Below are 19120 nucleotides of genomic sequence, written 5' to 3' on the forward strand. Positions count from 1 at the left end.
TCACCCTGGAGCCCTCCCCTAATTAAATCCCCCCATCTGCAACCCAGACAAGGAGCTTCCACCACACTCTTCACTGCACAGCAGCCTCCTCTGCAGGTGGCGCAGTCCCTGAGTGCAGGCACCAAAAACCCGAAGGAGGCTCCTTGGCAAAGCCTGAGCCGGACCAGTGACCACGCGGCCTCTCGGGAACAGGTCAGAGGCTCTGGAGGGCCTTCAGGTTCATCTGGCCCTAATCTCCATCCACCCCACGCCTCTGCCCCAGTCCATAACGGGGCCGTCCTCCAACAATGGGTGGGCAAAGGTGCACGGCTGAACGCAGACGGCCGCCCGCTGCTCATCGGGGGAACAGCTTCCTGCCGCATCTTGGGGTCTGTGCTCCCTGGTGGGGCCAGGAGACCCTGAGAGGCCGCTCTGCTCCAAGTCAGCCTGTCCCTCCTCTGCCCCAGATGGCTCCCGCTCCCACCTCTTCCTGTTCCCATGAGCCACAGGGCAGCAGACGCATCATCAGTGAGCACTGGCAAGATCATGTCAGCGCTCGGAAGCCTCCAGGTCAGCCCTCGGATCACCCCATGTGAGAACTCAGGACACGTGAGAACCCAGGACACTCAGTGTGGGCAGGTAAACCCTGGCGCCCCAGCACCCCAGGCTCCTGCCCCACCCAGCCCACCACCACACGGTCTCCCGGAGTCCGGATTCCCAGCTCACCCCAGGTCTTCCCAGGCACGGTCTGTCCTTGCAAACCACTTAAGAGGTTGAGGGACTGTTTATGGGGTGGATGTGTGCCTGAATGCAAGAGAGACCAAGAAAAATTACCCCCGATCTATTAGCTATAGGTAAGAGAAAGGTACATTTTAATTTTACATTAAATTGAATACTTTCAACTATATTTTAATGTGGAAATTCCCAAGCCAGTACGAGGTGTTGCTGTGGTCAGACCATGCTGGGCCCACTCACGATGGAGTCTGCCATGAGCGCTGGAGCCCCACCCGAGCCACAGCTGCCCCCGGCGGGCAGACCCCACCCGGACTCTGCCATGGACACACGGAGACCCACCCAAGCCACAGCCACCCACAGTGGGCAGACCCCACCCGGACTCTGCCTGGGCTGCCATGGACACACAGAGACCACCCGAGCCACAGCCACCCCTGGCGGGCAGACCCCACCTGGACCCTGCCTGGGCTGCCATGGACACATGGAGCAGCCTGAAAATCCGGTGGTCCCTGGTCTAATTTCCTCAGAGATCACCAGTTGATGAGAAAAGCAGTAAGTTTTGTTGTTTGGTTTCATCTATCTGGATTTTTGGTGAGAATTCTCCACTGCTCCCTGTCTGGGGAGAAGCCCAGCCCCACAGCAGCCCCAGCCTCTGTCCACCATCAGGCAAGCTGGGCTGTCACACGGCCACCTGTCCAGGGCACCCACGACATCTGGAACCCACCTCAAATCGGGCTTCTGTGGACTGAAGACAGGGCCAGCCTGCAGCCTCACAGCTCCTGTTCTCATGGCCTCACGGCTTCCGTCACTTTCGAGGGTCACCCCAATATGACCAGAAGCCCATGGGTGGCTTTGAAAGAGACGAAGGCGGTGACCTACATGCCCAGTAAGGACACAGCTAGGATACCAGGTGGGGCAGGCCGACAGCAGCTCCAGGCAGGACCAGGATGGCCTCTGATTGTCAAACAGATTTTAAAATTTTGCCCCGAAACACTGAAACATTCCTTCCCAAGCAAGGACAGAGCCATGAATCCACAGCCAATCTGGAGTTCCTCTCTGGGCCCGGCTGGTCTCTCCTAGCTCCCCAGACAACACTCAGTGCCTCCCTGCAGCCTCCACCGTTAAGCAAAAGTGTGGATGTATGAATTCCAATTTAGGTTTTAGCTAATGCTTGCATTCCAGCTATTAATTGCCTTGAGCTAAATACCTAATTGGCTGTATAAATTCCCCAAATGGAATTCTTTGGCATCAAAAAAAGAGGAAGGCAGCTAATAACTACTATAGAGCACAAGACCCGTCTCCATAATTAGGCCCTGACGGACCAAGGCCAGGGCAGCACCACCTGCCCAGCTGGGCAGCCCAGAAGCAGCAGGGCCCCAGGGAGCCCCGTGGCTCAGCCACACAGATGCTGCCCATGCAGCCGGATGAGGCCGACCCGCCCAGCTTGCTCCCACTGCCAGAAACCTCTTCCCCACCTCTCCAGGGAACAAAGCCACCTGCACGGGTACCCGGCCTGCCTTGCGTCCTGCCAGGCCCCTGGAAAGCAAACATCCCTCCAAGGCCTGGGCCAGTGGTGGGCTGCATCAAGCTGTTAGCCAAGCGAGCAGTGAAGATGAAGGCTGCCCCGTAGCCAGGGAGCTGGCCTGTCTGCGCAGGTGTCGGGGCACGAGCACCAGCAGAGCCGAGAGTGGGGGCAGCGCTGAAGCCCCTGCTGCCATCCACAAAGGGGCCTCGGAGGGTTGGAAATGACGAGCTACGGTCTTGCCCCACCCTGGCTCCTGGCCATGCTACCCGGCCACACGGCACAGGGCAAATGCCAGCAGGACACAGGCCCTCAGCCCGGCACCATCGTCGGCCCGAGGATGCTGGGCCAGGCCAGGTGCCAACTCAGGAGGGCAGCAAGAGGGCCTCACTGCTGAGGGTGAAGCCAAGGCCAGCACGGAGTGCCCCACTCCAGCCACTCCACCACCAGGGCTGCTTTCTGGGACCACTCCCAGGATGAATCTCACAGGGAAGGCCACAGGCCAGGTCGGCAACAACACGCCCCCAGCAGAGTGGCCCAGACACAGAAGCAGGCTGGGTGTCTGAGAATCGTCCTTAGAACAGAGAGAGAAGTGGACTTGAAAGGATATAAATCAGAATGGTAACATTATTTTATTATTTATTATACATTTTCTAAATGTTTCATAATAGCCATGTATTGCTTCTTAGAGAAAACAGTAGGTTAGCATGAAAACCCCCCAAAAAGAGAAGAGATCTGGGGAGGAGGAGGGAGGCTGGTTTCTACGCTGCTTTCATCAGGCCAGAGGCAAACAGAAGTCTCCACAGACCCAGGCCTGGGCAGCGCTGCAGGGAAGGAGGGTGGGGCGGGGGGGGTCCCCTCCAGAGGAGCTGAGTCTTCACTGGTGCCTGATGCTGAATTTGAGGCCCCCAGGGGAGCCCCTCAGAGGGAGGGCCTCAGCATGAGGGGCTCCTCCTGCAGCCCCCACTCCCGGGCCACGGGCATGGGGCAGTCCCACCTTGAGGTCAGAGCTGAACTGACAAGTGTTCCCCAGGGCTCCCAGGGCACCCAGTGAGAGTTCCCCTGGCGCTGCTGCTGGGGGCATTTCCAGCCTAAGACGGCTTCAGGGCAACCCTACTCCAGTCCAGCCACCAGAACGAGACTGGACTGTCCAGGTGCTCCAGCCCCACCAGCATTTCCAATGGTCAGGAGCAACGGCGTTGGGTGGTTAGGAGACCAGTGGGACACCACATATCTGTGGGGATGAGGGGCAAAGCACTTCGCACTTTGTGTCACTGTGGTGTCCAAGATTGAATTAAGGTGACACCCCCACCTCCTCTCAACAGATGTTCAGGACATGAAGGGCCGTGACGGGCAGCACGTGCCCACTCAGCTGGATTCCAGGTTCCTTTGTGGGACTCGGCACCACCTGTGGACAACAGGGTGTGTTTAGGGTCCAGGGACTTTCACACCAGAGGAAAAGTAATCCTGACTTCTCTTCCCTCCCAATGAACACAGAAAACAATCAAACATCAAAGTCCGTTTTCTCCCAGGTCATGCGTGGGGTAGGGATGGTGTCTCCAATGACAGACACCAAAACCAACCATTCCAGGTGCATGTCAATCCCACAACTCAAGCTCAGGAAACTTCCAGAGGAAGTGAGGGCTGGTCCAAGGGCAGGTGAGGGTGGCCATCCCACAGGGCCCTTCCAGAGCAGCAGCAGACATAATCGTGCTATAGTTCAGTTTGCTCGAAGAGTGGAGTGTCAACCTTGGCTCAGGAGTCACCAAGATAGGATGATGCACAGGTTCCCACAATAGCAAGACACACAGCGCAGCCCGAGTCCAAACAAACACCAACAGGCAGAAGCAAGACACACAGTGCGGGCCGAGACCAAACACCAACACGCAGAAGTGAACACGTGAGGCTTAATTCATAGTCATGAACGTTTGGAGCAGTTCAGCCCTTACTTCTTTGCCTTAATGATTTCCAAACTCATGGATGCCACTTCAGCGTGGTAATGGAGCCAGGATGAGTGGAGAGCATGTCACACATCAGTTTCCCGCAGCCCCTGCACTGATGACCCTTAGTTCATTCACAATCGCATAATCCCTTGTGATTTTACTGGCAAACAGGAACACTAAACCTCCTTTTCTTCCTAAAATATTTGGTTTTCAAAGTTAAGCAAAGGCAAAGCTCAACACAAAACGTTGCTGTACTACAGACGAATCCAAGGTGGCCGCAGCACAGATGAACCTGGTGAGGACGTTGCGATGCCACAGACTGGGTGACGCACACGGAAACGTCCTCACGGTCTGGAGGCTGGAAGTCTGGGATGGGGGTGCCAGCATGGTCAGCTCTGGCAATGGCCTCTGCCTGGCTTCTCACTGCGTCCTTACATGGAGGAGAGAGGACTCTTCCTCCTCTTAGAAGAGCATTGGTCCATTCACGTGAGCCCTGCCCTCAAGACCCCATTTAACCCAATCACCGCCCAAAGGCCACCTATCCCATCGCGGGAGCCCCACCCTCACGGGTGACCTAACCCAATCACCACCCAAAGGCCACCTATCCCATCGCAGGAGCCCCACCCTCACGGGTGATCTAACCCAATCACCGCCCAAAGGCCTCTCCTCCCAGCACCCTCCCCTGGGGGTTCGGCCTTCTACACACTGATTTCAATGAGACACATTCAGTCCATAACAGCTGCCTCAGAGAACGTCTTCCCACACACAAGGACACATACACACACACTGGTGAAACACAACTGAGATTCATTCTTGCTTTTTTGAACCTCACAGATATAACAGAGAAATGCGCACAAAAACGCATCGTATAGCAAACAATATTAAGTGAATATTCATCCAAACAGCACTCAAGAAATAGTCCCGCCAGCAGCCGGAACCCCCACCCCTGCTGCACCTTCATGGGGAGCAACCACCGACCTGATGGAAGCTGTCCTCACGGCCGTGCCTGCCTCTGCACCAGATTCACAGGGCCTGTCATCTTTCACAGCTTCCTTCTTTCACAGCTTCCTTCTTTCACGCAGCTTCATGTCTGTGAGATGATCCGAGTCGCCCCGTCATGGCTAAATTCCATTGTTCCATTGTTCCATTTATTGTTCCAATAACCTTCCTCTCCTCTACCACCAAAGTGCATGTAGGTCACGTCCAGCCTGGGGAGACTGTAAACGATGCCACCTACACGCTTCCTTGCACGTCTCCCTGACCAGGCCTACACGTGCTTCTGCTGCGTGGAGGGCAAGGAGCGAAACCTCAGCTGCAGCAAACACACCTCTCCGCATTCCAGCACACCTGCCCACCTGCTGTCCAAGCCCCCGAGGAGCTCAGAGGTTGCGTATCACAGCCAGGTGCTTCCAGGAACTCCCAGCCCCACATCGCAGCTGCACCTGGAGCTGGTGCTTCCGGTTTTTGCCCGTCTAGTAGGGGAGCTGCTGAATCTCATACGACTTCTGTCTTCATCGCTCCAATTTAATAATTAGGTTGAAGACCATTTTACATATTTCTCGGTCATTTGAATTTTCTCCTTAGAACTTCTTAAATGTTTTGCAAACGTTCCCTTCGTTGCCTTGTTCTCAGTGATTTGTCAGGGTCCTCTCTGTTTTGAACATGAGATCTTTGTCGGTTACATGTCATTTACATGTGTTGAAAATATTGTCTCCCATTCTGTGGCTTGTCTTTTAATTAATTCTCTTTATGGTGTCTTTTTTACTAAGAGTTATTCTTGATTTTAATATGGTTGAAATTATCAATAATTTCCTTTGCAACTAGCACTCTTTGTGTCCTGTCTCAAAACCTTCTTCTCCACCCTAAAGTCATGAAACATTATATTCTCAGTTGAAAACCTTTATAGTCTTGCCTTTCACACCCATGAGCACAGGAGTTGGTGTCTCTGAAAGAAATTCGGTCCAGGTTCATCTTCTTCTAACATGGATTCCAGCTGTTCTCATCTTCCTTTTTTATTTCAAAATGTCTTGAGGTCCTTCTGTGTCAGCCCATCTACCTAACTCTGTCTTGAAGATGAACAACAACTTGAAGGGTGTTTAGAATGCTCGCGGTTTTTTCCTATAATAATGTTTCACATAATCATTGCGCGTTTGGTTCTTTACACCCAGCCTGAACATCCATCACGTAACTTCCCAGGAGTCAGGCTGGTGAGTTAAAGTTATGTGAATTTTAATTTCCTTAGACATTGGGCTGTCTTCCTTAAAAAAATTAATTCCCTCTCAAAATTATTAAAAATTCCCCCATGTTTTCTTCCAGTACTTGTAAAATTCCATTATATTTTTAAGTCTCTGCACCATCTGGATTTTATTTTGGGGTAAGGAGTTTGGGAGGGACGCAGCTATATATTTTCCAAATGTCTGGCCAGTTGTCCCCAAATCATTACTGAATAATACATCTTTTCCCCACTGATTTAAAATGTCATCATTATCATATACCAAATACCCATACGCATTTGGGTCTATTTCTAGACTTTCTATTCTTTCCCTTCAATCTGCCCGTCTGTTCCCCACTCTGACTTAAATGTCCCATCACTGCAAAGCACTGAGTGTGCAAGACTCAACGCCCCACACACAACTTCTCTTTTTCATAACTTTTCTGTTTAGTCTCATGTTTGCGTCTGAACCTGGACTTTAAAGCTAGTTTGCTTAATTTCAAAAAAAATTGTTAATATTGTGTTGTGATAACTTACATGTATAGGTTTATTCAGAGAGAATTCATATCTTTACAGAATTAAACCTTCCCATCCAGAAGCACTGTCTCCCCTGCCCAGTGGGTCCTCCCCATCTCCCAGTGGAGACCATGGACCTACCAGGTTCACCTTCACCAGGCTCCTCAAGGCCTTCCTCATTCTCCCTGGTTCACCCAGGAGCTCTGAGCACACCATGTGCCTGCCCTTGCAACCTTGTCCCGGGCAGCCTCCTGCCACCCCACAGATTTCCCCTCCCACTCACAGACTGTGGCATCTCAAGGTGACCTAGGGCTGGAGAGCCAGGATTCCAGTGGACACCTCTGGGCTTGGGGGGTTCGATAAGACAGGTGGAGTGAGTGAGGTCAGGAGGGGATGAGGAGGGAGACACAAAGGAAAGGAAGTGACCAGAACCTTTGGGAAACACAAGGAAAAACTATGCAAGAAGAGAAAGTCCCAACACCACAGTTAGAAGTGGCAGATTTGGGGCGGCTGTTGCAGGATGAAGCAGAAGCGTCTCTTAGAACTGCACAAAGAGCCTTCTCCTCCAGAGTAAGACACGGTCTTACTCTGTTGCCCAGTGGCTCAGGGACACAAAGGGCCCCACTCGGCTCATCTGCAATCAATGCTGGCACAGCTGCAACACAGGCAGCACCCCGAGGATCCGCCCATCACTGCAGCTGCAGGGCTGGGCATGATGCTTTTAACTTGACAGTGTGAAAACAAAATGTTGGCTAACACAGCCTGGACGTAGGGGAATTGAAAGAGGAGCGTCCCGTCAGCGGGGGACGGGGGTAACAGCGGACGTAGGGGAATTGAAAGAGGAGCGTCCTCACCGTACAGCGCAGGGAGTACCACAGGGTTGGCTAACACAGCCTGGACGTAGGGGAATTGAAAGAGGAGAGTCCTCACCCTACAGCACAGGGGGCACCACAGGGGCTACACAGAGGAGGACTGAGTCCATTCCTGATGAGACGGGGTAGAAGCCGATGGAGAAGTGGCAGCCACGGCGGGACCTCAATGCAGGAGAGGCTACTGTACAGAGAAGGACTGAGTCAACTTCTGATGAGATGGGGTGGAACCACACGGAAAAGGGGCAGCTGCCGCAGGACCTCAACGTGGGAGAGGCTACTGTTGCCCCTGGGTGTGGGAGGTGAGCTCAGGAAGGAGGGGCAGGATCTGTTGCTTATTTTAAGCCCTATATTTCTCGGCTTTTAAATGAACCATATATATGCATTACTTTCATACAAATTAACTGAGGAAAATTGAAAGCTTCTTGTCTCCTAAGTACTAAGCATTCAACTGACATCTGTTGTGCACTGACCATGTGCAGGGAATCGATGGAGACACTTAGAAACTTAGCAAAGCAGACAAGGCCCCTCCTATGAAACTCACATTCTAGGTGGGGACAGACAAGACGCAATGCACACAATCACTGATGTCAGGATTGGGGACGGTTGCTACAGAGGACAGACGAGACACAATGCACACAATCACCGATGTCAGGATTGGGGACGGTTGCTACAGACAAAGAAGAGATGAAAAGGGTGCAGGCTTGCGGGTACGTTCAATGACAGCAGAGTGGAGTGTGGATCATTGCAATAACGAGGGAGCCTCTTCTGGCCACTCTGTTGACCTCAAACATCCCCCCAAGCAGACTACACACCGTCGATGTGTTCAAAAACAGAGATGACAGCTGCTGCATGGAACAGACATACACAGCCTCAGCGACCTCCCGGGGGCACCTCAAAATGTGTTCGTCAGGCTGCCTCCATGCAGCCCACAGGCATGGAGCAAACACATGCTCCACTTGCTTCATGATGCCAAGCACAGAACCCACTTCGGGAAAACCCAAGAAATGGCCCCCATGGACCCCCAATCCCACTACTTCCCACCCCAATTCTAAAAACAAAATGAACAAAAACACCACGCCTCCAGGTAGCCAGCACAGTAAGCTTTTCACTTAAGTTTTTATTATAGAAATGTTCAAACATACACAAAAGCAGAGAAGATAACGGCACAGACGCCATCAGCCATGGCCCCCCATCGCTTTGCAGAGAAGACAACGGCACGGACGCCATCGGCCATGGCCCCCCATCGCTGTGCAGAGAAGGTAACTGCATGGATGCCATCGGGCACGGTCCCCCATCGCTCTGCAGAGAAGACAACCGCATGAACGCCATCAGCCATGGCCCCCCATCGCTCTGCAGAGAAGGTAACTGCACGGACGCCATCGGGCACGGTCCCCCATCGCTCTGCAGAGAAGACAACCGCATGAACGCCATCAGCCATGGCCCCCCATTGCTCTGCAGAGAAGGTAACGGCACGGACGCCATCAGCCATGGCCACCCATCGCTCTGCAGAGAAGACAATGGCACGGACAGCATTGGCCATGGCCCCCCATTGCTCTGCAGAGAAGATAACGGCACAGACGCCATCAGCCACAGCCCCCCATCGCTCTGCAGTGGCTCATGTTTCACTCCATCCATCTCCCCTGTCACCCCTCCCTGTTTTCCAGGGTTGAGGGTGGAGTCAATTAGAGAAAATCTACTATGCCATATTCTGTGTATCTCTAGCAAATGAGGACTTATTTCATTTTATTTTATTTAGGGGAGACAGGGTCTTACTCTGTTGCCCAGGCTGGAGGGCAGTAACACAATCATGACTCACTGCAGCCTCCACCTCCTGGGCTCAAGCGATTCCCCCACCTCCGTCTCCCACAGCACCAGGATCACCACAAGTCAGCCCACATGAGGGCTTTAAAAAATATCATCACAAACCCAGTATCACACCAGCAAAATTATTTAACAGCAACTGCTCCTTAATAATGTTCTAATATCCGGTCAGTGCTAAATTCCATTAATTAAAAAAAAAGTCATCTTGTACTTAATTTGTTTGAATCAATATCCAAGCAGGGTCCATACGTCTACATAGCAATGATGCACGCAGGGTGGATTCAGTGTTTGTGGTTTGCTATGAATCCGATGAGCCACCAAGAATCCAGGCTGAGTCTTCTGACTCCTTTTCTGATGCTTATTTCCTGAAAGCGTCCTTATCTGTTTGCACAGTATCCACGCTCTGCATTCCTCCTAACTCCAACAGAACATCCCCAGAATCCCTGATGAGAAGAAACCGTGTCCCCCCCGGGGCTCCTCAGCATCTCAGGCGCAATGTCTCTGGACACTTGCAGTGGGCACGTGTCTACCCTGGCCTTCATAAGCAGAAGCCACTAGCCCTGAAAGCAAAGGTGCTACCTCGGCCTGCAGGACCACGCCAGATGCACGGCCCCAGACAGCATACAGTGAGGGGCGTTGGCAACAAACCTCCCCACTCCAGAGCGAGCCTGGCCTGTGGGGAATCACAGTAAAACCACAATAAAAACTCCTTCCAAGTTCATTATTCACACCCTGAATGTTCTCAGTAGGGTCAAAACTTCACACCTCTGACTGAATTTTCATCCATTTGGAAGTTTCCAGGTCTCCTGGGGGTTTTAGAAATTGGGAGTGTGAAGACGTGGTTGAAAACTGAGGTGAAAGCTTTAAGGAAAAGTCAATTTGGTGTCTCCCGGGCACTTCACAGCTCTGCACTGCCCAGGGTCCCATTATGCATCCCTCAATATGAAATAAAGCAAACCTTATTAAATACCCTTCCAGCAAAACCCCCCATCCTCTGAGCTTGGCCTGTGCTCTGCTTCCTCCTTTCCTGCCCCAGACACCACAGCAAACATTATTTCCCCTGACATCTGGTGGTTTTCAAAGGACGATGCTCAGACCAGTGCACCAGAAACTGGGCTGGGCAAGTGATCTGCAGTCCATCAGGATGTCCAGGACATGCTCACACATGCTGAGAAGCTCGGCCCCCAGCTCCCAACGCTTACCATGGCCGCATGGGGGAAAAGCTGCCATGTCTTAGAAATATTGACGCTGGCCTCATCCCCTGAATTCTGATTTGTCAAGAGGTGTGGCCTGACCACCGGCATCTTTTAAAGCTCCCCTGGTTTTTAAAAGCTCTAATAGCAAAATGCAAAACCACACCCCACCCAACAGCCCCATGATGTCCCACAAAGTCGACCACCGGAGCCCTGACACCAAGCATCACCCTCTCACGTGGTCTCCCGACAGCCCTGCAAAGCCAGAACCATGATCGCCCCCACTGCACACCTCAGAGAGCTGAAGGTTGCACAGTTATTTACTGGGTAGATTTGGGATTCAAATCCAAATCCTACTGTGAAGCCGGCACCCCCATAACACCAGGCTGGGCGGGCTCCACGCCACCTAAGAGCAGAGACTCTGCCTCATTTCCCCCTCTAGTCCCAGCAACCAGCACAGAGTGAGACCTCAGCACACTAACAATGGACACACCCTTATCCCAGGGCCCCCTGAGGACGGCGTGATGTTCAGAGATGTGCCCTCCACACAGCGCAGCACAGAGTGAGACCTCAGCACACTAACTGTGGACACACCTTTGATCCCAGGGCCCCCTGAGGACTGTGTGATGTTCACAGGTGCACCCTCCACGCAGCACAGGCAACACGAGGGACACTGCAGGGAGCATTGGCAAAGGACACACGCGGGGAAGACAGGTGAGGCAGGAGACGGCAACGTCTGTGGGGGCACAGGAGAGAGAGGACAGGGGCCTGTGGCCGTCACAGGGTGACACCGGGGCCTTGGTGAGGCTGCCCTGGGCTGGACTTGCTGCACAAATGGGGCCACGAGGATTTTGGGACCATGCGTGCTGATGTCTCCACTGTCCAGAGGAAGACACCAAGGCTTAAGGCTGTTGCCCCAAGTGCACACAGTTGCACAAGCACACAGGCATGCTGCACCACAGCACCCAGAAGAGAATCCAGAGCCCCCACTGCCTGGGACGAACGGGCTCCAGAATCCAGAGCCCCCACCGCCTGGGACGAACGGGATCCAGGGGCCTCTGTCGGATGTCAGCTCTGCACCACCCCTGCCTATTACTCTACACTGAGCCGCAAACTCACCCACGCCTCAGTCCAAATGTCATAGCTTCTCTTTCTCCCACTACGCTGAGGGCCACACACACATGACTCTGAGAAAGGCCACAGCCTGTGTGTCACAGGATCTCGCTAAATGTCCGGTGGCCACTGTCTAGCCACTGTGGCTGCCCACATCATGGTGCTGGGCCCTGCCGTTTCTCCATCATAGAACCACCAAGAGGCAACTGAGACCTCAGGAGCATGGCAACATCCACAGGCTCCAGGATGGGACCCTATCTACATGCTCCTCCTATGGGGGCTGTGTGCGGTGAGCACAGGAGGGTCATCCAGCTGCAGGATGGGACCCCATCTACGAGTTCCTGCTACAGGGTCTGTGTGCGGTGAGCACAGGAGGGTCATCCAGCTGCAGGATGGGACCATCTACAGTTCTGCTACGGGGGTGGGTGAGCACAGGAGGGTCATCCAGCTGCAGATGGGACCCCATCTACGAGTTCCTGCTACAGGGGCTGTGTGCGGTGAGCACAGGAGGGTCATCCAGCTGCAGGATGGGACTCTATCTACAAGTTCCTGCTATGGGAGCTGTGTGCTGTGAGCACAGGAGGGTCATCCAGCTCCAGGATGGGACTCTATCTACATGTTCCTGCTACGGGGGCTGTGAGCCGTGAGCACAGGAGGGTCATCCAGCTGTCCGGAAATGAAAGCTCACAATCACCAAGCATAAGCAGTGCCATCTGCTGAGAATTCACCTGCTCTGTCCTGCACAGTCCCATGGGAAAGTCAAGCCACGGCCCCAGCTCCCTTTCCCAACCATCGTTCCTGATCGAGCTTATTCTGATGTTGATGCAAGAAATGTTCCACCCACCTTCGGCTGGCAAAGCCTCCCTAGAAATATACAAGAACAGATAGTAGTTCCAGTAAAGCACAGAGTACCTCAAAATAGAAGACATTACAGAGAGAAATGTGTGCACGCTGGCAGCTAGCTGAAAAGTCAGCTGATCCACATAAAGTTGGTTAGGAAAAATCTTCTAGAGATGCAGATCATCATCGCACAAACTACAACATCCTCAAACCCAAGACACACTGCAGAGAAATAATAGCTCTTCCTTTCTACTATGGAGGATTCTGCCCAACGGTCATGTGGCTTCACTTAAGATCAGAAGTGACCTGGTCAAGAAGCATAGAAGGAACCTCAAATTTCCAAATTCCCAGTCTTTGGTCATTTTTTTCTTGGTTCTATGAGCAATAAAATCTTACAGCATAAAAACTGAAGCATACAGAAAATGGTGAAAAAAAAATCATTCTAGGTGCATTTTCTTCCAGTGTTTTCCAAAGCATAATTACGTACTTTTTCCAAAGCACTCGAATTCATTCTGCAGCCTGGGAGCTGTCTCCTGCCGCTCCCACTGGGTACTACACGCGAGCATTTCCCAGAACCATGGAAAGAGCCTCTTGGCCACCGCTGTAGAGGCTGACTGGACTGTTCCCTGCTACGCTTGGTCATATGGGTTGTTTTAAAGTTTTTCAACATTATACATAAAGCTGTAACAAACGTGCTTTCAATTATTTTTCACCCACATTTTAAAAACACGTCTTTAGGGTGGGTTCCTACAGTCTGAGTTACTGAGTCTAAAGATACTGGCCTATTTGTGACTTCCAAGGAAACAACCCATACTCACCTCATGGCAGAGAATCCCTGCCTTGCTGCAGGATCCGGCGCTTGAGTGAACGCCTCCCCTTCTTGGAAAGAATAGCGTGGCTGCTTTAGTTCGTACTTCTCCTTCCATGCTTTCGGACCCTCTGTGCTTCCTCCCACATGACCCACCCACACCCTGTGCTGCTCTGCTTTCTAGGTCCACACACCAGGGCCCCTCTCTGGGACCACCTTGCCCCAAGCCTTGATCCCAACACTCGCCCTATATCTCCAAATAAAAATAAATTGTTGAGCTCTTTCTGGAGGAGTTTGGGTGAGCTTGTTTATCCCAGGATATCACTTCTCAAAGGTAGTGCAGACCCTCACACAGTGGGCTGATGCTCCTAACCACCTCCCTCCCAGCAGGCCCATAAAGACTCTCAGATGCCATGCACCAGAGGCCCCTGTGGCTTCTACTATCTGGCATTTGTCCGGTGTGTTGGCATCGTCTATACCACACCCCGGCCTCTGTCACACCTTCTGCTCTCACATGATGTGATACCGCACTTGCGTTTGACAGAAAACACACAGAGTCCTAGAGACGATGTGTGAAAATTAAGGGGTGCCTGGTCCTGTCTCGGCTGTGAAAATGGTGGTAGAGAAAGAGGGAACACCTGCCTGTTAGCTTTCCTGAGGATGACAAGTCATTTACTGTCTTACAACTAAGACAAAAAGGAGTGGCTCCTCAATGAATTCCTCTCCCCTCCTTCCACCCTGAGACGTGTCATATAGCTGCCTCGGGCCCTGTGTTTCTCATGTAAAACCTGTGCTGATGACAGGTTCATTTTCAAACACAGGAAGGATGTCCAGCTCACAGGCTGCAAAACTACAAGCTGAGCTGCCTATGGTTATGTGGGGATCCAGGAAAATGGAGGATGAGTTGAAGGCTGGGACACAGACCCCTTCAGGCAAATCCACACACAGCTCAGTTTTATTGAAGAAAATCAATAACATAAATTATTTCAAATAGCAGTGCAACAACTTGGGGGTTACATTTATTTTATTCAGCACGAATAACTGGTTCTATTCCCTTGTGCTCATCTTAGCAGTGATGATTTGAACTCAGAACCACAAGCTATTGGAGCTTGAGTCTTAAAAGATCATTAGTTTCATGTTTCCCCAGCCTGGCTGCATATTACAGTCAACTGTACTAAAACCATAAACCCCAAAGCCCCAGATGGGAGATGCTGACTTGGTCAGTCTGGTATAGGATCCGGATCTGTGTACTTTTATAAGCTTCCTACGTGGTTCTAGTCATTTGGGCAACATGAGGTAGACCAAGCCCCTCAATATGCAAGTACAGAACCGGAGGGCCAAAAGGGCAGATGAGCCCAACATCCCCTAACTTCATCTTTTCTCATTTCTGTCCCCCACCCCAAATCATCGCCATTGTCACCATTGTCATCATTACTATCATCACCATCACCATCAGCATCTCATCATCATTATCATTACCATCACGACCATCATTGTTGTCATCATCACCATCACCATCATTGTCACCATCATCGTCATCACCATCATGTTGTCATTATCATTACCATTATAATCACCATCATCATTACCATTACCATCACCACCATCATCATCACCATCATTGTCATCACCATATCATCATCATTGTCATCACCATCCTTACTGTCATCATCATTGTTGTCATTACCGTCACCATCATTGTCATCACCATCATTGTTATCATCAACACCATCATCATCATCACCATCGTCATCACCATATCATCACTATCTTCACCATCATCATCACCATCATTATCATTACCTTCATTATTGCTTTCATCACCATCATAATCACACCATAATCATTATCATCATCATCACTGTCATCACCACCATTGCCATTATCATCACTTCATCATCACCTTCACCATCATAATCATCATTGTCATCACCATGTTATTATCATCATCATCATCATTATCATTACCATTACCATCACCACCATCATCATCACAATCATTGTCATCATATCATCATTGTTATCACCATCCTCACCATCATTACCATCATCACCTTGATTATCACTTTTATCACCATCATAATCACACCATAATCATTGTCGTCATCATCATCACCACCATTGCCATTATCACTTCATCATCACCTTCACCATCATCACCATCACCATCATTGTCATCACCATCATGTTGTCATTATCATCACCATCATCACCATTACCATCACCACCATCATCATCACCACCATTGTCATCACCATCATCATTGTCATCTTCATCATCATTGTTGTCATTATCACCGTCACCATCATCATTGTCATCACCATTATTGTCATTATCAAGACCATTATCATCATCACCATCAGTCATCACATCATTGTCATCACCATCCTCAACATCATCGTCACCATTATCATCACCTTCATTATTGCTTTCATCACCATTATAATCACACCATAATCATTGTCATCATCATTATCATCATCACCACCATTGCCATTGTCATCACTTGATCATCACCTTCACCATCATCACCACCACCATCATTGCTGTCATCATCACCATCACCACCATCGTTGTCATCACCTTCATCACTATTGTCATCATTGTCATCATCATCACCATCACCACCATTGTTGTCATCATCACCTTCATCACTATCATCACCAACATTGTCATCATCACCACTATTGCCATCATCACTTCATCACCTTCATCATCCTTATCATCGCCATCATTGCCACACCATTTAGTAAATAATCATTTCATCATCACCGTCATCATCCTTACCATCGCCATCATTGCCATGCCATTTAGTAAGTAATCACTTCATCATCACCGTCATCATCCTTACCATCGCCATCATTGCCATGCCATTGAGTAAATATCACTGGTGCCAGATTCTGTGCTACACCCTTGTGCTCATTATCATTGACCTTCAGATCAATGTATTATCTCTCTTTTAGAGATAAGAGAGTTGAAGTTCAGAAAGGCTAAGTAATTTTCTTAGGATAACACAGCTAGTTAAAGAGGCTATGGTGTTCCTATCGCAGACTGGACCTAAGCTGCTGAGATACAAGTCCAGATTCCAGCACCAATCAGCTGTGTGGCTGTGGACATGTCCTAAACCACCCTGGGCCTCCTCTCCTGGGCCTCGTATGTGGAGACACTAAGAGTGTCCATCTTGCAGAGTTTGTGCGCAGTGACACTCTGGTGTCTCTCCAGCCTTCAAATCCAGTCCTATCAAGATCCATCATGATTCCTCCCCCAGAGACTGTCTCGATTCTCCCACTGGATGTTTCTTCTTTCCCACCCCGTGACCCCTTTGAATTCTTAAAATGCTTTCTTGGTTCTTCATTCATATGACACCCCTTATTCCCTTACTGCATCTCCTGTACACATCATTTATTTACACTTTATCCCTGCAGTAGACAGAAGCTCATGAGGGCATTTTTCATTATGATAACTGTTTTCACTAACATTCCTGAGCATCTAATCTATGCCATCTAATCTTTAGTAGATACTGTACTAAATATTTTATTTGCAGTATCACATTAAATCTTACTACAAATAAGGTATTATTGCTATGCTTACTTTAGAGACAAGCAAACTGAGGCTTAGAAAGAGTCAGTACTTGGAAGCACTGGAAGGCTCAGCTCTCACAGTCCAAGGTACCAGCTGTTTAACCACTGCACAGTTTATATCCTTCCCAAGACACTGCCCTGAATGCATTGATCCAAGGGCCTCCAGTGGATGCTTGGGAAGAGCCAGCTACCTGCCACATGTGTGCTGGACTTGGGCTGGGCAAAAACAAACCTGGTCTCTGATCATGTAAGTCTAGAACCCAGAAAGCCAGCAGTTACAGGTGCAGTCATGTGGGCTGAGCTACTTTGCTGGGGACCTGCAGTCACATGCACTGAGTAGCTTTACATACTTTCAGGCCTTGAACCCAGATCCCTGCCTCACGCCTCACACACCCCGCTTCCTGTTGCGTGACGCATCCATGCAGTAATAAATGGTACATCCTTAAAGCAGATAACAAAATCCAACTCATCATTTTGTGAAATTTTTGGATGTACATTTGAGGCATGCAACATGATGTTGGATACATACATGCACACTGAGGTGCCACTGTGGTCAAGAGTTAACACCTCTGCCTCCAACCTCTCCTAGAGGCACCCTCTGGGCAAATTATCAGTAAATAATCCAATGTTGTTACTACATACAGTCCTCACGCTGTGCATTAGGCCCCTAGGCTCACTCCTCCCACCAAACTGCAGCTTCCTACCCTCTCACCCACATCTTCTCATTCCTCGCCACTCCCACCCCCCAAACCATAACCAGCTTTCCACTCTCTGTTTCTATGTAGTCAACTTGTTTTTAAGATTCTACATATGAGTGAGATCGTGCAGTATCTGCCTTTCTGTGCCTGGCTTATTTCACTTACTTCACACTATTTACAACATCATGTCCTCCAGGTTCATCCATGTTTTGAAAATGACAGGATCTCCTTTTTTAAGGCTGAATAGTATCCATTGTGTATGTATACCACAATTGCTCTATCCATTCATCCATCAGAAACACCTGTGCTGTCTCCACATCCTGGTGAACAGTGCTGCAATGAGCATGGGGGTGCAGATACCTCTTCTGCCCATTTAATTTCTTCTGGATCTGTAACCAAAAGAGGCGTTGATGGTAGCACTGTGTTTAATTTCTTGAGGAACCTACACACTGTTTCCACAAACAGTGTGCAAGTTGGCCAGGTGCAGTGGCTCACACCTGAAATCGCAGCACTTTGGGAGGCTGAGGTGGGTGGATCACTTGAGGTCAGGAGTTCAAGAACAGCCTGGCCAACACGGTGAAACCCCGTCTCTACTAAAAATACAAAAATTAGCCAGGCGTGGTGGCACATGTCTGTAATCCCAGCTACTCGGGAGGCTGAGGCAGGAGAATCACTTGAACCCAGGAGGCAGAGGTTGCAGTGAGCTGAGATCGTGCCACTGTATGACAGAGCGAGACTCTGTCACAAAACAAACAAAGCATCCAAGTGTCCCTTTTCTCTACACATTTGCCAACACTTGCTATCTTCTGTCTTTTTGATAAAAGCCATTCTCACAGGTGTGAGAAGGTAAGTCATTGGGGCTCTGATGTGCACTTCCAATGATTAGTGATGCTCAGCACCTTACCCATACCTGTCAGCCATCTATATGTCTTCTTTGGAAAAATGTTCTATTCAGGTCCTTTGCCCTTTTTAAAATTGGAGGGTTTGGGGGTGGGGGGGTTTGGCATTTGGGTTGTTTGTTGTTTGTTTGTTTGTTTTGCTATTGAGTTCCTTATATATTTTAGATATTAACACCTTATAGATTTATGGTTTTTCAACATTTTCTCCCGCCCTGTAGGCTGCCTTTTCATTTTGATGGTTTCCTTTACTGCACAGCAGCTTTTCAGTTTGATATAGTCCCACTCATTTATTTTGATTTTGTTGCCTGTGTTTTTGGGTCTTGTCCAAAACTTCTTGCCGAGACCAATGTCAAGGAGCTCTTCCTGTATGTTTTCTTCTAGGAGTTTTAGT

General features: G+C 50.0%; 1 protein-coding gene across 3 annotated transcripts in view; it reads right to left on the reverse strand.

Moving 5' to 3' along the window:
* Positions 1–19120, reverse strand: part of PTPRN2 (protein tyrosine phosphatase receptor type N2) — a 998301-nt gene that overhangs the window by 860097 nt on the left and 119084 nt on the right. The gene's annotated exons all lie outside the window — the stretch shown is intronic.

The sequence above is a fragment of the Nomascus leucogenys genome, chromosome 13 (assembly GCF_006542625.1).
Source record: "Nomascus leucogenys isolate Asia chromosome 13, Asia_NLE_v1, whole genome shotgun sequence".
NCBI classification, from domain to species: domain Eukaryota; kingdom Metazoa; phylum Chordata; class Mammalia; order Primates; family Hylobatidae; genus Nomascus; species Nomascus leucogenys.